This window comes from Vicugna pacos, chromosome 24, assembly GCF_048564905.1.
Source record: "Vicugna pacos chromosome 24, VicPac4, whole genome shotgun sequence".
Classification (NCBI taxonomy): domain Eukaryota; kingdom Metazoa; phylum Chordata; class Mammalia; order Artiodactyla; family Camelidae; genus Vicugna; species Vicugna pacos.
In genome coordinates this window covers 10,735,464-10,762,052 of record NC_133010.1, presented here as the reverse complement: position 1 = coordinate 10,762,052, position 26,589 = coordinate 10,735,464, and the positions used below count along the sequence as shown (strand labels likewise).

General features: G+C 39.8%; 1 protein-coding gene across 7 annotated transcripts in view; it reads left to right on the top strand.

The window, feature by feature from the left end:
* FHOD3 (formin homology 2 domain containing 3) overlaps positions 1-26,589 on the top strand; it is a 402,137-nt gene that overhangs the window by 205,149 nt on the left and 170,399 nt on the right. Inside the window, exon 1 of one of the 7 annotated variants that reach the window (XM_072948978.1) lies at positions 766-1,037. The exons of 4 other annotated variants lie outside the window; for them this stretch is intronic. The gene's annotated coding sequence lies outside the window, so the exon portion shown is untranslated. Of the gene's footprint in view, positions 1-765; positions 1,038-2,638; positions 2,745-11,166; positions 11,186-26,589 lie in introns of those variants that run through there. 2 more of the 7 variants (XM_072948979.1, XM_072948980.1) reach the window with 2 other exon arrangements.

Genomic DNA, 26,589 nt, shown 5'->3' with positions numbered 1-26,589 from the left:
GGAAGTAGAGGGACAGGCCTGGTGTGTTGGCTTGAAGGTGAAGTCCCCTTGAGTGCTGTGGAGACAGGCACTCAACTGTAACAACGTACTTATTCTCCCAAACTTGCTCTCTGTACTCTTTAAATTAGTATTTGGTAACATTGCCAGCACTTAGTGTTTCAAAAACAGTTCTACTTCTTAAAATAAGAGTGTTTATGGAAAAAAGATCATGCTTCTAATCTCGTTTAGGTATCTCTGTGATGGAGGCTGGGCAGTTTATGCCTGTAACCCCAGATTAATTGTCCAAGACAGTGGGGGAGGGGTTTGAATACAGCTGTAGCTAAATCTTCATGCCAAACATAAAACAGTTTTAAAGTCTTTTTATAGTCTTCTCGCATATAGTAGCTGTTCATTAAATATGTCATGTGAATGAGAAATTCTCTGGCTGTTCTCTAGAGGTACATCCTTATGCTTGTTTCTGTAGTGCGGTGCTTGAATGTCAGAGCAGGTCGGGTGTTACACTTGAAGACAGGCTCCTGACCAGACTCTTACGTAAGGAGAGATGCAGGTTGTGGAGTCAGTGCCGGAAGCTGGCACGGGGTCCCTGCCCGGCGCCCCTACACACGGTCCTCACTGTTGTGCTGCCTTCCGCCCACGCGGGTTGTTCATGGTGGAGATGATACACATGGTGATGTTTTCTGAATCATCATGTGTCGACTTTCCTTTTTACGTCTCCTTGTTTGTTTCCATCTAATTGCATCCAGTCTGTGGGTAAATGCTTTATGAGCTGGGGCCAGGCATCCTCTGGGCCTGATGAATCAGATTCTGTCTCGAGTCAGCTTTTGCTGTGAGGTGCCTGGGCACCTGAGTCACTCGGAGGCTGGGTGGCTGCAGACGCTGCAGTGCCCCGTCACGGTCACAGCCACCGTCTACTTTTGCCTCTGGACTTGCAAAAGTTTTGGCGAGCTGTGAAGTTGGCCGGAGACTGAAAAGAGCCAAGGAGAACTAAGCAGGGTAGTGGAGCAGTAAAGGCGTGTTGGAGGAATCCTGAAAAGCAGGTGAGTGTTGGCTGACAAGTCGGGGCTTGACAGCCAAGCGCCGCTCCCCGCTTTCCTGCTGAAGCTCAGGTGTGTCTCCTCCTTCCTCAGCGTCTTCCCCAGGCGTTTTCTTTGAACAGAGTGATGGGTACATTTCCAGCTACAGAGAAACCTCTAAGCAGAGAAAATTTACAGATGATTTTAACTTTAAAAATTAAAAACAGCCTGTCTTCAGAAGTTGGGCTTTGTCAGATTAAAGTGTTGGGCAAGTAACTTAAACTTTCTAAATCTTGTTTTCTCATCTCTAAAGTTAGAATAATAATATTATCTGCCTGTGTTGTCATGAGGATTCAGTGAAGCAATGTTTGAGGGTAACCTTGGTGTTGCAGATACTAGAATGATACTGAATTATAATGCCAACTCTTACTTGAGGCTTCAGAATTTAATGTTTATCCATGCTCAGCCTCTCTTCACCCCTCTCCTCCCCAACTTTAGTCCAGAAGCATTCATTTTGTGCCCAGTGAGCCAGGACCAGGGCGTACAGTGGAGAACAAGACAGATACGGCCCTGCCTCATGGAACTTTCCATTCTGGCCAAGGCCATAGATGGGAACATGTCAAGGGTATATGTCATAATGATTGTGTGAAGAGAAATCAAGTGCGACCTGGGGGTGGAGGGTGGCGGGTGGCGGGTGTGAGGTGGGCAGACTGTTTTATCTAGGGTGATGTCTTCTGAATCCTCAGCAACCAGCCATGCTACTGATAGCGTATTAGCTCAGAGATGTTTATCATGAAATGTTTTTAAATTCTGGAAACAATGTCTGCTGCTCTGTGTATGCGTGTGTGTGTGTGTGTGTGTACATGTGTATTTTTGATGAGTGTGGGGAAGTTGCCGTTTCCTTGGCATGAGCTATGCTTTATCTTTATGAAGACACTGTTGAAAGAAGAACTTGGCCCAATTTAGCAGAATTTATGGAGAAGGTCAAGGTTTTGGGTCATGCTGATGTTTGGTACTCCTTGAAGTAGAGATTGGAAGGAACAATTGAATTGTTGCTTCTTGGACATGTAGAAATAGGTACAAATGTTAATGTCTCTTTGCATTTTTAAAAAAAATCTGCTACTTTGGTATATAAAAAAATACTGTTTAAAAACAGTTTTCCGCCCGTGCGACTGTCAGGAAAGCAGGGTGCAGAGATGATTGCTTGTGGGTTGTTGCTGAGTTCTGCACTGGGCTCCTGTTCCCTGGCAGGATCTTTTTGGAAGGCAACTCTGTGTCTCCCATCTATGCGTGTGTATCATGGCAGGTTTTCCTCCTGGAGAAATAAGTGTTGGGGCTGAATGTACCAGAAGCCCTTTTTTGTAGGCGTCCAGGAAGAAGAGATCCCTTTCAGGCTGCATTTCCTTAGGCGCTCCGTCTTCAGATGTTTCTGGTAATCCTCTGCTTTCAATGCTACTACAAGTCAGGGTTGCTTACCACTCCCAGTGTATACTTACTGCTTAATTCTTAGTGGCCTTTGGGCTGTTTTTATGCCACATTGTGTGTTACTCAGCAGGGTTCTGTTTTTTCTGCACTAGTTCCAGTCATTTGTGCTTCAGAGTTTTGATACTTGAAAAAAATTGACCTGAGCAGCCTTAAAGCAACTTTGACATAAGGAAATTGACCTGGGCAGCCGGAAAGTGACTTTGTGTGTGGTGGTTGGCGAGTTTCAGCTCTGGTGCATCCACAGAGGTGAGCCTAGCAGTTTTTCACATGTTGGTCTATTATTTTCTTCAGGGACATTGGCATTAATGAGCCACGCCAGGAAGTTCCCTGTGTTCCTTCTCCTGCAGCAGGAAGGGAGGGGGCAGGCTGGAATAGTCATTAAGGAGAGTTCAGGTCCTCTCGCAAGATGTAGTGAGTTGTTTTTAACTTAGACTTTAGGATCTCAAGTGGATCGACTGTGAGGATGGGTGTATTTGCTTGTGCACTGGTGTCTTCACTATACGCAGTGCATTTTGGTATAATAACTAGGTGTCATTGGGATTACTAGTATGCATGGCATGAAGCAGTTAGCCATGACACTGGGTATTTACTTAATCCTTCTCTTCAGGTCTTGAATGCTGGCTCCCTCATGCCTTTTGTTCTTTTTTCATTTATGGAGACATCAGTATAGAAGCTCAAAGTGAGAAGTGTGCTAGGACTGCAAGGTCAGTCCTGCTCATGGACTCCAGAGCTGATCCCTCTCTGCCCTAAGCCAGCCTCCTGGGGAGAGCTCTTCCCCAACCTCTGGATCCTGCAGTGACGCTGAGGGGACTGGCTTCCTTGTGGGGCTGGAGGACACAGGAGAGTTTGGGAAGGGAAAGGCCAAGCCCCCGGCAGCATAGGGCCGCTCATTGTGCAGGTTAAGTCCAAGATCTAATGTGCTGACTGGGATGGGAGAGCCTCCCCTCTCCCTTCTTTCTCTTTACCATCATTGTTTCAAAGCATAACAGCCAAGACTTAGAGGAGAACAAGCAAAGATAGAAAAGAATACTGTTTTTTTCCCCTTGATGAGAGAGAGATTTGTAACATGCTAAACCATCTGATTATAAAACCTAGGACAAAGACCTTGAACATTCATCTCCACAGATACAATAAGACAAAAGGGGAGGGAGAGAGAATGTGAAATGGCAAAACCCTAGAGAAATTCAGAAAGGAAAGTAACATTGATGGGAGTTGATCACCTGCTAACAGCTTTGTACATTCTGTGATCTTCCCTTCCTGTGGTGACCTGTCAGCCCCCAGGTAACCCTGGTGTAGGGGCACCTGGTAGCCGGTTCCTTCATGAAGTAGGAAGTTTTGAGCTTAGGCTTTGGAGACAAAAAAAGTTTAAAGCAGAGAAGTGAGTTTTGGGTTTGATGAGTGTTTAAAACTAAAGTTTGTTCATTCACTGAGCTGAGGTGAGTAGATTTATTACACTGTTGTGTTCTTTCAGTTTTGTAGAATATTCCTTTTTCTATTTTGTTAGGTGCAATCATTGATATTTCAAAACTGCTCTTGAGGTGGAATTGACATACAATAATCTGCACATGCTTAAAATATACAATCTGATACATTTTGACATATGCATACATAGGTGAAACCATCACCTCAATCAAGGTAGGGAAGTTATCCATCCCCCAAAAAAGTTTCCTGGTGCCCTTTTGTAGTCATCCTCATCCCCAGTCCCACCCAGCCCTTCCCTAGGCAACCACTGTCACCATAGATTAGTTTGTAATTTCTCAGATTTTTATATAAGTTGAATCATATAATATGCATTCTTTTATTGCTTGGCTTCTTGGATGCAGCACAATTAGTTTGAAATTGACATTATTAGTACTCATTCCTTTTTATTGCTGAGTTAGCATTCCACTGTATGGACATACCACAATGTTTATCCAATGTTGGACATTTGGGTGTTTCCAATTTTAGACTATTTAAAATAAAGCTGTTTTGAACATTTGGGTACCAGTGTTTTTCAGACTGAAGCTTTCATTTCTCTGTGGTAAATACCTAAGAGGGAATTGTTGAATCCTAAGATTGAGGTGTGTTTGACTTTTTTTGAAGCATTGCCAAACTTACTCAAAGGGATTTCACAATTTTACATCCCCATTGGTAGTGTATGAGTCCAGTTCATCCACATCCTTTCCAACACTTGGTGTGGTTAGTCTGCTTAATTTTAGCCATTCCAGTGGGTGAGAAGTGGTACCTCACTGGGGTTTTAATTTGCTTAGTGATTAGTGATGACTATCTTTTTATGTGCTTATTTGCCATCTGTCTTCTTTGGGTGAAAGGTTTGTTTAAATCTTTGGCCAGTTTTTAAATGGGGTTGTCTGTTTCTTAGTATTTAATATTTATTTTATTTATTTATCTCTTATTATTTCTAACTTTTTTGAGTTTTGAGAGTTCTTTCTAGATACAAGTCCATTACTGGATATGTTATCTCCAGGTATTTCCCTAGTCTGTGGCTTATATGTTCATTTTCTTAATGGTGTCCTTCAAAGGGAAGGCATTTTACGTTTCCAAGAAGTTTCATTTATCAGTTTTTTTTTCTTTCATGGAATGTACATTTAGTGTCATATCTAAGAAATCTTTACCCAACTCAGAGTCACAAAGATTCACTCCCATGTTTGCTTCTAGGTTTATAGTTTTAAATTTTAAATTTATATCTATGATCTATTTTGAGTTAATTTTTGCACATGATATAGCTCAAAGTTCTTTTTTCTTTCTATGTATAAACACCTGTTCCAGCATAATTTGTTGGTGAAAAAACCTAGCAACTGTATTTTTTATTGAATTTTACCAACTTTTGTTAAAAAATCAGTTGCCCATATGTATATTGCTCTATTCTGGACTTTTTCTTCTCTTCCATTGATTATTTGTCTATATTTTCTAGGTTTTTAAAAACTGAGGAATAATTGACATATAACACTATATTAGTTTCAAGTGTACAGCATAATTTATTTTATATTTGTATATATTGCAAAATGATCACTATAATGAATCTAGTTAATATCTATCACCATACATAGTTACAAGATTTTTTCTTATGATGAGAACTTTTAATTTTATTTTTAAAATTTGTTTTTTAAAAATATTTATTTTTTTGTTGTTGCATAGTCAGTTTACAATGTTATGTCAATTTCTGGTGTCCTGATTGGCCGGTGAGAACTTTAAAGATAAATTGTCTTAGAAACTCTCAAATATACAATATTTATTTGTCTGTCTAGGTTCCAGTACCACACTGTGTTGATTACTGTAGTTTTGTAATAAGACTTGAAGTCAGGGAGTGTAAGCCTTCCAGTTTTGTTTTTCTCTTTCATGGGGCCTGCATTAGATGCTTCACGTTTCCACATGAATTCTATATTTAGTCTGTCAATTTCTAGGAAAAAAAAAATCCTGCTTAGATTTTGATTGGGAATGCGCTGAATCTTTAGATCAATTTCTGGGATACTGACATCTTTAAAGTACTAAGTCTTCTAATCCATGAGCATGGTATACCTCTTCACTTATTTAGGTCATTAATAACTCTCAGCAATATTTTGTAGTTTTCAGTGTACAGGCATTACATATTTTTTGTGACACCTATCCCTAAGCATTTTATATTTTGGTGTATTTTTAAGATTTTAATTTCCAATTGTTCTTTAGTACTACATAGATATCCCACTGACTTTTGTGTATCAATCTAGTATTCTGCAATCTTGTTAAAGTCATTTATTTGTTCCCATAGAAATCCCATAGGATTTTCTACCTAGATGATCATGTTGTCTGTGAATGATGACAATAACGTCTTCCTTTCCAATCTAAATGACCTTTTAATTTTTTCTTTCCCTATTGCACTGGCTATAAGGTTGAATAATGTTGAATGGAAGTGATGAGTGGACATTCTTGTCTTGTTTCCCATCTTAAGAGGAAAGCAATCTTTCATCACTAGGTATGAATGTTATATACGTGTTTTTTGCAGACATCCTTTTAGTTTGAGGAAGTTCCCTTCTTTTCCTTGTTTGCTGAGAGTTTACATCAGAAAAGCATGTTAGATTTTGTTAAATGATTTTTCTGCATCTGTGGTGATTATCTTTTTTATTGTTGTTGATATGGTGAATTACATTGATTCCTTTTTAAATTGTTATCCTGGAATAAACTCGACCTGGTCATGACGTATTTTTAAAAATATATTGTTGGATTTGATTTGCTAAAAGTTTTTCATTATTGTTGTTGCAGCTCTGTCCATGAGAGATACTGGTCTGTAGTTTTCTTTTCCTCTGGTGTCTTTGTTTAGCTTTGTTACCGTGATAGTGCTGGTTTCATTGGATGCATTGGGAAAGTTTGTTTACCAGTATATCTTGGAGATACCTTCCTGGAAAAATTTTAACTGTAAGTTCTATTTCTTTAATGTATTTTGGGCCATTCAAGTTATTTGTTTGTTCTTGAATAAGATTTTGTTAATGTTTTTAAGGGAATTTGTCGATTTCACTTAGTTCTCCAATTTGGAGGGCATAAAGTTGTTCATAATAGTTTATTGTCATTGTCGTTTTAACATCTCCAGAGCCTGTAGTGTTGCCTTCTGTCTCCTCTCTGGTCTTGTGATTTGTGTCTTCTCTCTCCTCCCTCTCTTTTTCTGAATGGCCTGGCTAGAGTTATATCAATTTTATTGATGTTTGCAAAGAACCAGATTGGTTTCTTTATTGTTTGCCTTTTTCATTTCATCGATTTACCCTCTGATCTTTATTAATACCTGTCTTCTGTTTACTGTGGACTTAACTAGCTCTTCTTTTTCTACTGGAAGTTGAGGTCCTTGATTTGAGACCTTTCTTCTTCATAATGTAGACTTTTAGTGCTATAAGTTTCCCTCTAAGTATTGCTGTTTAGTAGCATTCCATATATTTTGATATACTGTATTTTCATTTCATTCATTTTAGAATACTTCCTAACTTCCCTTTTGACTTCTTTTTTAACCATTGGGTTATTTTGAAGTATGTTATTTATTATATAAATATTTAGGAGTTTTCCTGAAATCTTTCTGTTATTGGTTTCTAAGTTAATTCTATTGTGGTCAAAGAACATGCTTTGTATCACTTGAATCCTTTAAATTTATTGAGACTACTTGTATAGGTTAGAATCTGGTCTGTCCTTGGGACCTGAGTAAAACATGTATTCTACTGTTGTTGAGAGGAATATTCTATAAATGTCAATTAGGTCAAGTTCATGGATAGTTTTGTTCCAGTCATCCATATCCTTACTGACTTTCTGTCTGCTTGTTCTCTAGAGTACTGTGAGAGTGGTGTTGGAGCTGAAAACTGCAGTTGTGGGCTTTTCTGTTTTTCCTGTCAGTTCTGTTCATTTTTGCTTCAGGTACTTGGAAGTGAAGCTCTGTTAAAGTGTGTGTAAACATTTAGGATTGTTATTTCCATTTGATAAATTGACCCCTTTATTTTTCTGAAATAATATTCTTCATCCCTGGCAATATTCATTTATCTTAAATCTATACTGTCTGATATTAGCAGAGTCGTTCCAGCTTTCTTTGGGTTTATCTTCTTTCATCCTTTCACTTTCAGTGTATTTTTGTCTTTATAAGAAAAACGTGTTCTTTTGTAGGACACATTTGGGTCTTTTTTCTCTGTGGTTCATTTTGGATCATTTCTATTGCTATGTCAATTTCACTCATCTTTTCTCCTTCCTTATTTAATCTGCTGTTAGTACCATCTGATCTAATTTAAATCTTGGAAATTTTCGTTCTCATCCAGAAGTCTAACTTGGATCTCTTTAATATTTTTCATGTCCCTACTTAACTTTCTGTATATATGGAATACTGTTATAATACCCATTTTAATATCTTTGATAATGCTAATATCTGTTTTGCTTCATTTTTGATTGATTTTTTCCAAACTTGGAACATCTTTTTCTGCTTCTTTGCATGCCTATTAATTTTTTTTATTGAATTCCAGAATGAATTTTACCTTGTTGCATGCTGATATTTTTGTATTTTTATAAAATTTGTGAAATTTGTTCTGGGATGCAGTTATTTGACAGCAGTTTAATCCTTTTGGGTTTGCTTTTAAGATTAGGTGGTATCAGAGAACCATTTACTGCAAGGCTAATTATTCGTCATGGCCAAGACATGGTTCTTCTGAGTACTATTCCCAATGTCCCATGAATTGTGAGATTCTAGTCTGGCTGGTGAGAGTGGCTCTGGACGAGCACTGGGTATTTTTCCTTCTAGTCCTTTGGGTGGTTCTTTCCCTGGTCTCAAGTACTTATGTGCACTGATTAGCATCCTGCTGTATACTCAAAGCAGACCCTCTGAAGATTTTCAAGTTCTTTCTCTGAGCGGCACAGTTGTATTCTGCCTGTGAATCTTACCTTGTTCTCCCAGCTCGAGCAGTCTGATGACACCCTAGGTCTGCCTAGGGTCCCTTTCCCTGTGTCATGACCTGAGAGTTTTCTCAAAGCAGTACAGCAGGGTTTTGTATGTTTTAAGCAGAAGGGGAAGTGTGATACCTATTTCTTAATCTTGGCCAAAAGCAGAAGTCTTGGCAGCCATTAATATTTAAAATACATTGACAATGTATAATGATTCCCCCAAAATGATCAAAGTTTTGGACCTAAAAATCCTGTCTCTGGGGACATATCTTAAATAGCTCGAAAAAGGAAAAAAGAAATTATGCTCAGAAAAATATTCTGTACAACATTATTTGTAATGAGGATTAGAAGAAATCTAAGAAAAGGAGAGTAGTTAAAATTATGGCATATCTATGCACTGAAATATTAGGGGTTATTTTAAATGATAATTTCAAAGATTTTTCAAAGTTAAAATGCTTAACATTTAATATTACATTCATTAATGATATATGAGAATATTCCATGCTATATCATCATTACAACCTCATAAAACATTCATATGGATAAAAACTCAGAGTACACCAAATGACATAGCACTTTAGGGAGATTGAATTGAGTATTTTTCTTCTACTTTAAAGAATGTACTCATCATTGTATTAGAATCTATCAATCTGGAATTCATTTGATAATTATTCTTTTAAATGTCTTATAAAATATTAAAAGTATAAAAGGGACATATAAAGACAAATCAGATACCTGTGGACACACTGTTCACTTAAAGAAATCAAGCTTAGTGTTGCTGAAGCTGCCGTGCATCACGCCCTGCCGTTACATCCTCCTCCTCCCTCCAGAGGTGGCTCCTGTCCCGACTGCTGTGCATAGTGACCTCTAATCCTTACACAGTACTCTGTATGTGGAGAAAACATTTTGTACATGTGTTACATGTGGTTTTCCATGATTTGGCCAGATAAAGACTCATCCTTGTGTATTGATTTTTGTCGTAGAGTGGCTGTTTGTGTGTGGACACACACAGTTTCATGAGCCATCTGATGATGGACACTTAAGTTGCCTCAATTTTCCACATTACAAACATAGACATTATAAAAATTCCTGCACGTATTTCCTTGTGCATGTGTCTGAGAGTTTCTCTGGGCTAGAGTGTGCTGCTATGACAGAAGTTACAGGCCTATGAGGTTGGTAATTATGTTTTATGGAGCTAAGTTTCATAATCTCTCTGGTTTTACCTGTTCTCTGGGAGAAGTGTTGCTTTATGTCTCCAGATATATATTAAAAACATCTTTATTTGATTCTTAATAGGAGAAAAGCACCATAAATTGCATCATTAATCACATTTACTGAAATTTAAATGACAGTCTGGAACCTTCCTGGTTAATGCATATAGCTATGCCTTAGTTACCTAGAATTAAGGGAGCCCTTTAAAGTTTCAGAATTGATTTTGGCACCATTCATGATTCCTTATGCATAAAGCCACTGGCTAAGAGACTTCTGTGCTTGTCCTGTGTGACCCCTGGGCCACACAATCCAGTGAATTGGCATATTGGGTGGCAGGAATATTTGGGGAAATCATTCCTTCATTGGGACAATCAGCAAAAACCTAAGTGTGTGTGGAAGAAGTGGCAAACTATAAATACATCCCCCTGTTTCACCTCCCTGAGCTGAATCCTCCAAATGTCCATGATAATTTTACCACCTGCCATGTGAGAAAGTGTGATGGAGGGACCCAGGGTGGATTGGGACCAGGGTCCTATGTGATTGTGTTAAAGTACCTTTCTTTTGCAGATAAACATAAGGCCATCAGAACACATTGCTACGGCCCCTCCCAAGGTGTGGGAAGGGGCCTTGCAGGAGTGAGGGGCTCTGGTGCCGATAACCTCTGTCCCATAGCATGAATTGTACTGACCTCCTCAGGGAGGTATGCTTGAACCTTACTTTTCTTTGTGGAATGGAAGCACGTGTCTACCGAAAAGGAAAAGTTTCAGCCAGCTCGGGAGACGCATGCTTTCCAAAGTCCTGTTCCTTCTTGGGCCCCTGAAATCATACCCTCGATGCAGCAGACTTCGTCACCTGCTTGTGAGTCTGAGTTTGAGGAAAGTGACGCGTTTGAGTGGGCCTCATCTCGGCGAGATGAAGTAGCATGAAGAGGGATACACGTTGCTGAAATTCGTCACTGACATAGAAACCCTGCCTGCTGCTGCTCCTGTGCCCCTGTGACTTGCGCATCCCCTGCTAAAGCCCGTGCTCCTGTAAGCTGACCTTGCAGCCAGAGCTAGCCCCAGAGGGAGCTGCAAGGCCCTACTGGGATTGCTGAGGGTGTAAGTACACAGTATCCACTGATGGAAGTCATGGCAGGTAGCTGTATCCTTTCCAATGGTTCTATGATTTCCCTCGGGAGGGTGTTACCAGTAGTTACTTGAGCTTGCAAGAGTCAAATGTGTATTATCACCTCTCAGTGGATTCTCACTGCAGCCCCGTACGAAGAATCAAGATGGTGACTTTTTTTTTTCAGAGGAGGAATTTGGAGCCCCAGAGGTCAAATCACTTGCACAGAGTTGCTTGTTTGGTAAGAGGCAATGCCACCTGGCCTCAAACCCAGGTTTCTTGACTTCAGGGCCCAGACTTGCGACCACTTCCCAGGCCTACCCCTGCTTCGTTTTTTCCAAGGCTGATGGTGGAACAAAGGGTCTGGGCCTTCATTCTCCCTTCCTGACAGCTGCGGGGCTCCATCCATTTGGATGAGGTGGGTCCAGCCAAATGGGCGTAGCAGGGTGCCTGGTGCCGAGCAGATGCTCCTGGCTGCTGGCGTGAACGGATGCATATGTCAGTCCTGGGAAAAGCAAGAGAGCTCGGGCCACATGGCGGCAGCGCCCCTCACAGGGAGCTGCACAATGTGCTGCTAAGTCTAGAGGGAGGCCTGCAGCGAAGCCAGACGCTCGTCTTCAGTTAAAACTTCTAGTTTGTTTCCCCTTTTTGTCCACTTGTAAAGAGTAGCTGGTTTTGTTTGTTCATTTTTGGTTGAAGGAAAATCTTTAATTATAAGGTATGAAGTCATGCTTGTCAACTTTTTTTTTATTATTATCATCTCCCTCAGGAGCCTTACAATACATTTTTTTCTTAAACCACCCCCACCCACTCCCATGAAGTTTTAATGCCACAGGGACCCTGTGTATCTGTGACATACTGTGTCCCTGTAGAGGACCATAAACCATGGTAACATCTAGGGTGTCTGCCCCCAAGAACCATTTCTCTTGGTTCTTGCCCCTGTTGACAGTGCATGGTCTAAAGTGTTTATCCAGGTTCAGTAGCTGGTGACATGTGAAATGCTCATATATTTATAGAAATGAAAACAAAGCGCGCGCCAGTGACAGCCCGTCATGACCGTTGGCGCGGCAAAACAATCAGCTCTAATGAATGTGTGATTACAGCGGCCAGGAAATAGCTATTAAATAGATTTGAGTCTAAGGTGTTGGCCGCGGAGGCGGGGTGGGTGGCGGCGAGGTCCGTGGACGCACAGCCTGGTGACCTCGTCAGCTCTGCCAGGGCCGCGCTGGTCTTAACGTTTGTTTGTGTGCGGGGACCCGCCCGGCACTGTTAGAGCAGACACCCACCCCGGGAGGCTGAGCTGCTTTGAGATTTTCTGCTATGGATATCAGGCCATTGTTTTTTAGCCAAGTACTGTTTTGATATGATTTCATTTTTACTAGTTTTATTGTAGTACAATAGACGTAACATACAACTTGCCATTTTAACTCTTCTTAATTGTACAATTCAGTGACATTAATTACCTTTACGAGGTTGTACTAAAATCAGCGCTATTTCCAAAACGTTTCCATCACCTCCAAACAGAACCTCTGTACCCATTAAGCAGTAATTCCCCGTTCTCTCCTTCTCCAGCCCCTTTTCTGGTCTCTGTGAATTTGCCTATTTTCAAAATTTCATGTGAGTGTAATCACCCAATATTTGTCTTTTTGTGACAGGCCTATTCCACTTAGCATGATTTGTTTTTCAAGGTTCAGCCGTATTGTAGCATGCATCTGCCTTGATTTTTAAATGTGTCTCTGTGTTAAACATGTTCACACATATTTCAGCTTTTTGGAATGCAGATAACAGAGTGGACATGCACAATCAACCTAGAGATTTGATTATTATTTATTTTTCTCTTTTTGAGGGAAGTTCATTCTTTTTCTTTGAGTATCACCAATGTAGAGCCGACAGGAATGAATGAGTCATAATAGGGTTTCTGGTTCTCTATTATGTGTATTTTGATTTTGTTCTAGGTCATAAAATAGACATAAAATAATATCATAGAATACATTTGGCAAGCCTGTCATGCTTCTAAAGAATTTAGGTTTAACTAAATTGTAGGCAAGTAACTAGTACACAGGATCCACATTTTTAAAAAGTCCTTGAAATCCCACTGTGGGAATCCACAATAAAGTCCTTTGAGAAGATACTAAGGGATTGTCAAAATTTAAAAATCTTTATTGTATTATGTGATGTCATGATTTTTAAAATACTGTGTAAAAGTGAAACTTTGAAACTGTGCGTATCGGACAGACACCCAGGTAAAGCTTGGCTACAGACATGAGGCGGCCCCTGGACCATTTGCGCAGCCAGCGGGGCTGGTGCGCACCAGCGCCACCTGCCTGCTCCCTGCCCACAGTTCTCCGCCCTGGTTGAGAGCATGGAGACGGGTCATCTGGAAGTGGGAGCTGGTTTCTTCTCTGGTGGCCTTTGGGTTTGATTAGAAGCAGGTACTGACAGTGAGCTCGGAGAGCTCCGTACCTCACCCAGGCTCAGCCCTTTCTTAGGTGGTGGTTTGGTTTAGCATCGACCAGTGGTTCATGGCCCTGGCTGTGCAGGCCGATCACCTGTGGAGCTCAGACAAGCAGGGAAGATGGGGTCATGCACACAACCAATTAAATCAGGTACTGAAGAGTATGGGGATCTGTAGAGTAAGGCTTCGAGGCAACAATTTTCCCCTTAGGACCCTGAGGAGGGTCAGGGCCTTGGATGCTGGCAGCCGATGTAATTGCAGGACGCAGGTCCTTTTCAGGGGGCAGTAGAGGGGCCACCCTGCAGGGGGCAGCAGCAGTGCCCTTCTAGACGTGGACTCACTAGCCGTGGGCAGGATTTCAGTAAGTTCGGAAGTTTAGTAAGCTGGGGTTTTTTGGGGAAGTTAAAATTCTACACATACAGAAATCCGACTTAGAAATACAGAATTAATATACTTGAAAAATTCTCCGATTGCTTTAAGCAGTGCCCCAGAGTAAATTTCTGACTTTCTTGTATTGAAGTATAGTCAGTTTACAGTGTTGTGTCAGTTTCTGGTTTTCAGCATAATAGTTCAGTTCAAGATGTGCAGATGCTAACTACTATATGTAAAGTAGCTAAACAGCAAATTTCTGATTTTTATCGCATCTCATCTGGAATGCAGGTATAAACACTTATTAGAAGAGCGCCTCCTAGTGCTGGGAACTTGCCATTACACCCCCACAAGGGGCTTTAGAGTAACGTTATGGAGATGTAGAACTTTGGAGCTAAGAGGCTCTTGGAGGTCTTCAGGATAAACCTTGTATCTCTCAGATGATGGAGTGAAAGTCCAGAGAGATTAATTAGCATAACACAATCAACAAGAACTGCCTGACTATCAGCTACCTGAGTGCTAATACCTCATCTCGTTTCATCACTGACAACGTGGAATCCAGGTTGGATGCATCTTCCATTTTACAGATGTGTAAACTGAGGCCCAGGGGGGCCTGCATGCACTTTTTTTAGAATGAGGAAACGTTAGAGACAACATGGAAACCAGCTTCTCCCGGGGTCAAAGTCCTGTGAGTTTTCCTGGATGCTGCTCTGTCCTGAAGGCAGAAATCAGCAGAGCCATTGGTTACCTTTTCTCATGCCCCGGAAGCTCATCTGTCTTCTGAAAGTTAAGTATGCCACATCCTTTAACATATGGCTCTGTTGTCTTTGTCCGTGAAACCTCCTCTAATTACTCAGGCTCCTACCAACCCCACCTTTCTCTGAGTTGGGGGTTTAGGAGCTCCATACCTCCCTGCTTGGGCTTGGTCTCCCCAAGCCTCCTGCCTCTTGCCTCTGTGACAAAGGCTTACACAGGCAAACCACTCGGAGGGGATGCCTCCTGCGTGTCCCCTCGCTAGGCCAGGGGAGGAGCTGCTTCTCCCAGGGCCACTGTCAAGCCAGCCATTGTCACTGACTCACGGCGCCACCGCAGGTCCCTGTGGGGGAAAAGCAGGGTTAGATTGAGTCTGTGAGGCGAGCAGGTTGGTTCAGCCACTGCTGGGCCTGGGGAGTCTCTGTCTGGTTCATTTCATCTCTGGCTCCGAGATGCTTCGGGAGGACTGTGTACTTCCACTGGTATTTCACTGGACGTAAGTCCTGGAGAGCATTATAGAACAGATAATTTAAAGGACTGTTTTTCTTTTCATAGAGAAATTAGGAGTCTGCCAGAATTTCTTAGGGGCTCAAAACCTGCTAATCTGTTAAACCTTTCTTCATGCCTTTGGTTCCTGCTTATCTGAAAAATGGGGGAATGTGGAATGAGCGAGACTGAGCCGAGGTGTAACTGAGGCCACAGCCGCCCCAGCGGTACTAAGGCTGCTCCTGCATTGGTGACTCATGAGGGCTTACTTTTAAACCTTTAGCATGGGAATCTGGGATTCAAACTTTGCTGCTCCCGGGAAGGTGAAGGAATAGGGCAGAAACAGATCAGTCCAATGAGTGGCGTCGGAGGCGAGAAGAGGCTGCAGAGAGCTTGGCCGTGTGACGCCCTGGTGGGACGGGTCCCTCAGAAAGAGCCCCACCAACCATCCAGAGGACCCTCTCTCCTCTGAGAGTTTCTGATTAAGCTTGCAAGTGTTAAGAGAGGCCCTTAGTCCTGATTCACTTTAAAATTTATCTTGGGGACCTTTTTCAGGAAACGGGCATTTCAGGGCTGGAGAGAGTTTGGTAAATTTTTCCAAGAATGCCATCGAAAATTTGCATTGCAAATACTGCTGAACGTCAGCAGGGGACTCAGAACTTTGACACCTTGTTGGAGCTCTTTCTGCTGATTAAATTCTTGTCTCCGGTCTAGAATTGGCAGCTTACTCTCCTTAATTTTTGAGGCAGTGATCAGCGTTGAAAGAGTACTTCTTTGACAGTTGCCCTTGGGGGAAACTAGGCCTGGGCTTGTTATTTAGGGCAGACAGTTACGTGGAGGAGAGAACTTAATTAGGCAGAGTCCAAGGCCTCCACTTAGTTCCAAGAATGTCAACATTATCAGCCTCTTTTCTACACTTACTGTGGGCTTTGGTGCATAATGGAAATTGGGGACTGGCAAATCCATTTCACAGTAAAGAAGAGTAAATTTTATGGTCTGATTAAAATAAGTTGAAATCCCCCCCCCTTTTTTTTTTTAAGATGAATTCGCTCTTCCCAGGAGATAAGGTTTTAGTGATAAGAATGTTTTTTCCCCCCTCTCTGGAGGTAACTTTGTGTTCAAGAACTCTCACCACTGCAGATTGTCAGAGTCACCACTGTGCTCTGGTTTAAGAAAGTTGTGCTAATTTTGTGCTTCCATGGCCTCCAGGAGGAACTGAATGTGCCCAACAACACAGCAACATCCTCTTCACTCCCAATGGGCAAGTCACAGGTCTCCTTCCTCTTAAAAAAACAAAACAAACAAACAAACAAAAACCCCCACTGATAATGGTTTGTAGCAGAAAGTTGCTCTTATGGTAAGGTAATTTTTTTTTAAATTTTTCAGACATTTGGTCTACATTTTCTGTACTTTTGGTTGAAATAAAGAGGACTTATTTGCAGTCACATCGTTAAGTGGTAAAAAATACATGATCTGATGAAAATGGCTGTAGTATAGGCTTTCTTTCCTACTGCTTTTGTGAAAAGAAAATCAAGTTCAAGAGTGAGAGAATGCAGTTGAGTAAGTCTAGAGTTCCAATGTACAGGCCCAATGACTGTAGTTAATGATACTGTACTGAATTCCTGAAATTGCTAAGAGAGTGGATGTTGGCTGTTCTCATCACACAAAAATGGTCCCTATGTGAGCTGTGTTCATTGGCTTCACTGTCTTAATCATTTCACTCTATAGGCACGCCACATCATCATGATGGGCACCTTAAATATATACAACTTTTATTGAAAAATATATGTTTAAAAGTTCAGGAAAACAGAATGATCAAGTAAATGGTACACAGTGGAAGCAATGAATGGATCTAGGTAAAAGGTACAGGGGCAAGCAAGAGTTCCTTGTGCTATTTCTACAACGTTTTTCTAATTTTGAAATTTTATCAAAATTAAAAGTTACCCCAAAATGCAAAAAGAAAGAAAAGATAGAGGGGAGGTGATGCATGAAGGTCAGTTGAAATCAGACTTTAGTGGGAGAAACCTTTTGTCTCGTGGTGGAACTTGAGGGTGAAATACACAAGAGGATGCTCAGTTTACAAATAGAAGCCTTGTCCAGGTCATAAAAAAGGGCTAATTTATAGTCAAATGTATGATATGCCTGTAGTTATTTCTGGGCATTAAAAAAAAACCCCAACAACATTGCATTAAAACTATTTTGGCCTAAACTGAATAATTCTCTTAAGAAGGTAATGCAGCTTTGGTCTCTCCGAGCTCATTTACAGAGTACATGTGACCTGTAATTTCGCTGTAATAGTGACTGAAAGGAAAGAATGGATGCGGGGTTTATTAAAAGACTAACTCAGGGCAGCATTGTTTAAGAACTCTTTGTTTAAAAAGTCAGATGACTCTGGCAGGAAGGAATTAGCTTTCAACTTCTTCCCTGGCATTTTTAGTATCTTTGGCCAAAGGAAGGGACGTGAACAAGCAGGCAAATAATTGAAGTGGGATTGTTTTTTTGGAGTTGTTGTCACCGATGTGTAAGAAATTCTTTTTTGAAAAAATTTCATCTAGCTCTGGTTTGTAGAATGAATATATATTTTATATGTAAGAACTTCTTTGAAAAGCAAGGCACATATAACTAACTCAAAATGGATAAGCTTAGGATTGAAGCCCTTAATGGGAACAGAAAGTTCAGAGGCACAGGAGCCCAGATGGGGTGGACAAGAAGCTGAAACGTGGGCGGGGGAGGGGGTTGGGGATGGGAGGGGCCTTGTCCCGAGGCAGGAGGGAGTCAAAAGGTCTTCCACATTCAGTTGACATGGTTAATGCTTTGGAAAATTCAGTGGTAATATCTTTCATGGATTAGAAAAAGACTGGGATTTGAGATAGGTGGACCAGCCAGATCACAGTTGCTATAATCCGAGAGAGACAGTGGAGGCTGGACCTGAGGCAGTGATGGAGGGAAGAAAAGGTGAATTTGAGGCCAGTTCCAGAGGAAAATGGAAGGAACTAGATGACTCACTGAAGGTGGAGGTGAAGAGAAGGGAAGGACTTTGGAATAATAGATTCCAAACTTTTGTGGCTGAGAGCTATAGAAAAAAAAATTCACATTTATATAAAATAGAGCAAAAATAGGAACAGTCCTTACCTTAAATGAAATGCACTCTGTTTTCTATTCTGTTTTGTTTCCTGAAAAAAAAAAAACCAAAACAAACACTGCTGATCTGGACTCAATCAATTTCATAACCCACTAGTGGTGTTTGAAAACGCAGATGGGCAGTGAGCTCCGGTGTCTAGAGTGATTGGGTGATTGGGTCCTTGTAACAGAGCCCCTGGGAATCCACAGCTGTGGGCAGGGTGGGGGGGCATCAAGTATTAAAGGGGAAGTAGTTAACCCTACCAGTACTGCTTTCAGCAAAGCATCTGAGAGTTATCTTTTGCCTGTGTTATGGTTCCTTTTAGAAGATCCTTGCACTAAAAGGGTTCCAGCTTTAAGAAAGAAAGGAAAACAAGAATGAAGGAAAATAAGAAGGGAGAAGAAGAGAAAGGAAGAAGAGAGAAAGGATTGAAAACCATGGGGTTAGAAAGTTGAGGAAAGTTCTGAGTGGATCCCCAGCTGAAGGGCTTGCTCGCTCCAGGCTTTGCTCGTTCTTCCGTGTTGCTGCTGGAGTTCTTATTCTAAAAGCAGAACAGGGAGGGGTTCTGCCTGAGATGGTGTAAGCACACACGAACCTGTCTCTCCTATTAAGTGTGACTATAAACCTGGGGAAAATACAGAAAGCAACTATTTGAGCACTTTGAAGAGTAAACGGTAGCAGACAGATTGAGGAAGAAGACTAGAATTTGAAATAGCATTGTGATGGTGCTCTTAATATTTATCTTCTGGTATTAACTGGTCTGGACTCAAATCAGCCCCAAACCCAAAAGCGGCCATCAGTGTAGACAGAGTTCCAGAGTTCTAACTTCTGGCTTATATAGGAGCAAAAGGGACTCCAAACACTAAGAGTGTAGAAGTCCCCCATGTTTCTCAGTCTTTTCTCTGTTATCTTGAACCCCTGCCCCAGGTGATCCCATGGTGAGAGCAGCTGTGATAATAATGTGAGAACAGCAGGGTCCTGCAGGCACCTGAAACTCAGAGAAGGAGGCATACACTTTTGATTAAGAAGAGTTGTATTTACAGGAGGGTTGGAGTGAACTCCTTTTGTGTTTTCTCCCTCTTTGTTCTCCCACGACTTGGCCCCAGATGTGGACAAAGTCACAAAAAGTAAGTGGCAGAGCAGGATAAATAATGGCCCGGCTCTCTGGTTGAAGGACTAAGAAGGGGGGCCTCAGGAAACCTTAAAGTATCAGGGAGATAATGGACAAAGAAGTTCAGTAAAGTGACCTGCGAAGTGTTTTTATGAGCCCCTGGGCTCATTACAAACTACACATGTGAATCTGACCCTAAACAGCACACTAAAGACTTTGAGACCTGGTAGACCGCTGCCCAGGTAGAGTCTCTGGGTAACAGCTATGCAGGACCAATCCAAATGGCACAGCAGGGGCTTTGAAAACTGAACTGGCATTGGAACCACAGCCTGTAAAAGGCAAGTCAGACCTTGTGGCCTAAGTTAACCAGGTTAATTGCCTGCTTAAACAAAAATGTCAGCATTTTCTGTAACATTTAAGCAACATCCAGAGTCTTAGAATCTTTTTAGATGTCCAGGATATAAGCCAAAATTAGTTGGCATACAGTAAACTAGGGCAATTTCAACCTGCATGAGAAAAGACAGATCAATAGACCCCAGTGCCAAGGTGACACTGATTTTTGGATTTGAATGGAAAGATAGGAAGTCTCAGGAAAAAAAAAAAAGAAGAAGATACTAAAGAAGAACCAAATAGAAAATTCAGACATGAGAAATACATTAACCAAAACAAAAAACTCACTAGATAGGCTCAGTAGCAGATTAAAAATGATGTACCAATCATTATATTAAATGTAGCTGGCCTAATCACAGCAATTAAAAGACAGAGATTATCAGAATGGATACAAAAAACAAGACCCAATGAAATGCTGCCTACAGAAAACTCACCTTAACTATAATGGTATAGTTAGTTTAAAAGCAAAAGGATACAGACATAAATACCATACAAATAATGATCAAAAGAAATCTGTATTAATATTAGACTCCGCACAGTAAAGAAAATAGCAAGGGATGGGGGAAGGTTACAGCTCAGTGGTAGAGTGCCTGCTTAGCATGCACAAGGTCCTGGGTTCAATCTCTAGTACTTCCATTACAGAAAGAAGGAAGGAAGGACGGAAAGAAAGAAACCTAATTCCCCCCCTCCCAAATTTAAACAAATAGCAAGGAATAAAGGAGGATGTTATAGTGATAAAAAGGGTCAAAGGGTCAATTCACCCAGAAATGGAAAACCTACAGAGCTTCAAAATACATAAAACAAAAACCGAGAGAACTGAAATAAGAAATGGACAATCCTCAGTTATAGTTGGAGACTTTAACATTCCTCTTTTAGTAATCGATAGAACTGGTAAACTGAAAATCAGCAAAGCTATAGTGTAACTGAACAGCACCATCAACCAACTAGTTCTAAGTAACACTTTTAGAGCATTCTACCCACTATAGCGGAATACATATTCTTTTCAAGTGCATGGAAAACATTCACCAAGACAAAGCATATCCTGGAGTATAAAAAATAACAAATTTAAAAGAATTGGAATCATGTATTTTCTGACCATAATGGAATTAAACTAAAAATCAGTTACAGAAGGACAACAGGAATGTCTCCAGATACTTGGTAATTAGCAACATGCTTTTAAATAATCCATATGTTGAAGACGAATCCTCAAATGGAAATTAGAAAATATTTTGAACAAAATGGAAATGAAAATACAAATAGAAATTTATGTGATGTAGTTGAAGCAGTGCATGGAGGGAAATTTACAGCCTTGCCTACTTCTATTAGAAAAAAGGAGAATAATCAATAATATAAACACTTGCCTTAAGAAACAAGAATAAAAAAGTAAAAATAACCCAAGCAGGTAGAAGGAAGGAAATGATAAATATAAGGGTAAAAACTAATAAAATTGAAAACATAAAAATAGAGTTGATATTAGTGGAATAAAAAGCTAGTTTTTTTTGAAAAGAAAAGCTAATAAGCAATAATAGCAAAGAAAAAAGGAAAGAAGACACTAATTGCCAACATCTGTAATGACAGAGGGGGCTGTCATGACGGACTCCACAGACATTCAATGAGTCATAAGAGAATACTGTGAACAGCTCTAAGTAAATAAAATTGATACTTAGATGAAATGGGCCAATTTCTTAAAAACCACAAACTACCAAAATTCATCCAAGATGAGATAGATAACCTGACTAGCCTTATTGCTGTAACTGTTATTAACTATGACTTTTAAAGAAATTTGATTCGCAGTGAACAGTCTTCTGAAGAAGGAATCTCCAGGCCCAGATAGTTTCCTGGTAATTCTGCCAAACATTTAAACACAAAATAAAAAACCAATTTTACGTAATCTCTTCCAGAAAACAGAAGAGGAGGGAATGCTCCCCAACTCATTTTATAATGCCAGCATTACCATGATATGAAACAAAGACATGATATTACAGACTCATGAACAAAGATGCTGAAATCCTCAGCAAAATATTAACAAATCAAATTCAGCAATATGTGAAAAGAATAATGCACCATGGCCAATAGAGAATGCAAGGCTGGTTCAATATTTGAAATTCACTCTGTGTAATCTACTACATTAACAGTCTGAAGAAAAACCACTTGATACTATCGGTTGATATAGAAAAATCATATGACAAAGTTCAGCATCCACTTATGATTAAAAAAACTAACAAATTATACATTGAGTGGATCTTCTTCACCTTAATAAAGGGCACTGTACAAAATCTCATAGCTAACATCAAAAATAATGGTGAAAAACTGAGTGCTTTCCCCCTAATATTGAGAAAAGACAAAATTGTCCACTCTTTCTTTCCCAGTTGAATATTTATACTCAACCAATGAGATAAGGCAAGGGGGAATAAAAAGTGAGGGGAATACTGGTTGGGAAGGAAGAAATAAAATTATTCTAGGTCACAGACAGCATTGTTGTCTATGTAGGAAACCTCAGGGAATCTTCAAAAACATAACCTAAAAAACTCTTAAAATTGATAAGTTTAACAAAGTTACAGGATTCAGAGTCAAAACAAACAAAAAAGTTTTTATTTCTATATGCTGGTAATAAACAGTTGGAAATGGAGAAGTTTTAAAAATATTTCCAGTAGCCCTCAAAACATGAAGTGCTTATACATTTAACAAAAAGCCATATACAGAATCTTTAGTTAAAAACTACCCAACGCTGATGAAAATAGAGAAGATGTGAATTATGACATAATAGGTTCATAGATACAAGACTGAATGTAATAAATTCTCCAGAATTTACCTATAGATTTAATACATTTCCCATAATACTTCCAAAAAGATGTTTTTTGAAGGTTTAGACAAACTGTTTCTAAAATTCCCATGAAAAGGCTAAAGGACAAGAATAGCCAAAACAATTTTGAAAAAGAAGAATGAAATTGTAGGAATCATACCACCTGATTTTAAGACTTCTAATGAAGCTGTGGTAATCAAGATAGTGTGGTATTGGCAAAGGGATGGATGGATGGATCGATGGAACAGAATAGAGAATCCAGAAATAGACCCACACGAACATCGCCAATTAATTTTTGGCAGATTTGCAAAAACAATTACATAAAGGCAGGATAGTCTCTTCAAAAAACTGTATTAGGTCAGTTACACAACTATGTGGGGAAAACATCCATCTAAACCTCACAATGTATCCAAAAATTACCTCAAAATGGAGCGTATATCTTAATATAAAAAGCAATCCTAAAAATGTTGAGAAAAAAATATTCGTGACTTTGGGCTGGGCAGAGGGCTCGCTCCCCAACTTCGTGTCTTGCGGAGTCTTTCGTTGTGTGTTTCTGTCCAGGAGATAACTGATGTGCGACTTCAGTGACGTGGCTGACATGACTAACGTTTACTGAGCACTTACTTTAAGCAAGGCAATGCTCTGGCTCAATCCCTACAGCACCCCTGCAAAATAGATACTGCGGTGTTACTGTCTCATTTTTGGGTGAGGAAACTGAAGCATGGAAAATTAATTAAAATGCCTGGAGTAAATTTTATGGGCAGCATGACAATAAATGCCGTGATCTCTTTTTAGACCTGTGCAGTTGTTACCCACCTCTCTGTTTGGACATTCTGACCCTCTGCATCCTTCTTGAAAATGGAAATCACTGATTTTCATGGATTCTGTGACCCAAGCCATCTACCTTTTTTATTTTTATTTATTTATTTTTTAAATCTGTGTGAGTTTTATTCTCAGGCCCTCACTTACATGGGTTTTTTTTTTTTTTTTTTTTTTTTTTTTTTGCTGTTGATACCAGTGCAATGTAACCCACTTAAATCTATTTAGCGCCATCTTGTGTCTGCGGTGGGTTTTACAGGAAGGACTGCTTTAAGCTTTAGGGCTAGGGTACAAAAATATCTAGTCGGCAAGTGTTTGATCACCAAAATATTATGACAAACAGGTGTGATCAGAAAGTTGAATTCCATTCGATGTAGACTTTCTGGTGACTTTCCTGCTCCAAAGTGAGAAGTTAGTAGAACCTTGGAGGGAAACAGATCATAGAAGGAAAACGTATAGACATTCTTACTTTTTTGTAGCAGTGCCCTGGCTGGCTGGGCTTTTCTGCAGTACCAGAGGCCCTCAGCCATTAGGGAGGAGACTTCATTCCCGGCTTTTCAGCCTTGTGGGAAGGGTCCCCCAGAGGGATGTGCCTTCCAGAGGCTGAACAGTCTGCGTTGTCTCCCTTGTGCCATTAGGCTGTTTTGGAAGATGCTGAAGTCCACCTTGGATTTGCTTGTTCGGCAGTGGGACTTGAATGGGAAAAAGACTATGGTACAAGCTTCCCTTCCTTGGAGATTTGCCAGTTTGTTTTGGAAGGGAGAGGAAGAAAGAAAAAGGGAAAGGGAAAAACGGGGCAGGATGTGCTGAATTCTCAGATCTCTTCCATGAAGTGGGGGCCGTATCTTTCTGAAGGAGGGAGAGGTGAGCTGAGAGGAATGGGCTAGTGAAAAATTCCTAAAACCCAAGAAAAGCAGCTAATACTTTACATTATACAGTCTTATTTGGTTCCTTTTCGTGTATTTGTTTACTTTCCTAATATAGAAGTAATCGATGCTCATAGTGAAAAACTGGGAAAACAGAAAAAAAGCAGAAAAAAAATACATGCAAAAAACATACATCTAATCATAACGCCTAATATATCATGGGTTATCCTTTCTGACTATGCTTGAAGGTTTTAGTGTTTTATTGAATTATATAATGTTTATAATTTTCTACTTTTTAACTATTTTGTCAGTTACATTTTACAGGTTAGGACATAGGTAAATGTCTGTGTATGCTGAGTTATAGAACTGATACATATTTAAATTTTGGTTGCTACTGTGATATTATGGATGATACCTCAGTGACTGTCTTTGATTCATCCCTGTTTTTCCCTTTAACTTAGGGTTATTTCCTTAGGAGCGATCCCTGAAATCACAATGGCTGGGGAAGAGCTTAGAGAGGACTTCCGGGCTCTGAGCATAGACACACAGGAGCCTGAGCGTCCTGGCTGGAGGTGGACCCCGCCCCTTGGTAGTGATGGGGCTTAGGGGCACGTTCTTTTACTTTCCACAGCCTCACTTTTTTCTTCTGTCGTATAGGGGTGGGTATTACTACCCACCGCACAGCAAAGCTCTGTATTAATCACACGTATAAAGTCCCCGTCAGAGCTTGAGACACTATAGGTACTAAATGGTAACTATTTTAAAAACTATTACAGCACAAAATAGCCTTATTATAGGACTTGTGCCAATTTTGCCCTGCTGCCAGTAGTGTATGAAGTTACTTTTTTAACCTCTCCAGCAACTGGTACCTAATCATTTCTTTTAAAAATATTTTTGATAATTTAAATTATTATTATTTTTATTATTAAAATTTTTTTTTCTGGGGGAGGAGGTAATTAGGTTTATTTATTTGTTTGTTTGTTAGTTTTTAATGGAGGGACTGGGGATTGAACCCAGGACCTCGTGCATGCTAAGCACACGCTCTACCACTGAGCTATGCCCTCCCCCTCATTATGGTTTTAATTTGTATTTTTTCTATTATAGTGAGAATGAGTAACTTTGTTATAAACCAGCTTGTCGTCTCTTTTATGAAATGCTTTTGGCTTTTTTCTGTTGGCATATAGTATTTTCTTATCAATTTGTATGAATTGTTTATACAATGAGTCATTCAAACTATTATATTTGCTGTCATATGTCCGTTTATCTAGTATTATATTTTTATTTCCAACTTTGACTTTGTATGTTACACCCATATTTCTCATTAAGATGAGAAAGTGGTTATAATTGTGATCTCTTCATTATAAATTCTGTAGATGCATTTTTATTGAGTCAAGTATTTATTGCAAATAATGACAATATTATGCATTCAGTTCTAGTGATCCTACAGCTCGTTATTTTTCATGTCTTATTAAATTTGCTTGAAACTCTGTAGCATGGTGTTAAATAATCATGGGATTAGTGGCCATTATTTTAAAATTATTTATGATTTTAATAGGACCTCCAGTGTTTCACCACTAGATAGAATATGAATCTGTTGTTTCCAAAAATATACTGTTTATTGTGTCAAGCACATGTTCAATTAATTTTTAAATTTTGAGCTTTTACATATTTAGGAGCATAATTTTTCTTGTGATTTGTTATTTGATCTGTCGGATAGGATAATAATGGATTTTTTAACATGACACATACGTTTGGGTGCTTGGAAATAGTCGATACCTACTATTTTGTGTTTTGCTCTTTTTAATCAACACCATTTCATCTGGACTGTTTCCTATGACCTCCATACAGAGTTGTGTGGGGGAGTATATAAAACATAAAAGGATATAAGAAAGTATATCAACAGATTAAGAATGATTCTTTAAATTATGAGACTATGAATTATTTTCACTTCGTACCTCTTACTTTGAGTTTTCTAAAATGAGATATCCTACCATTACCAGGAAAAAAAGGTCTTGCCTAAAAAGGTCAATTCCATGCCAATGAATTATGGCTGAAATAAGATTTAGGAAGCTAGACATGATTCAAGGAAGTCTATTTATTTAGAGTATGTGACTTGTGTGTGTTCATTATCTAGAATCCAAATTATTTTGATAGTAAGGGTACTGAAAAAATGGATAGAGTTAATATTTGTTTTTAAAAAGTGGTAACATGGCTCGTATTTTCT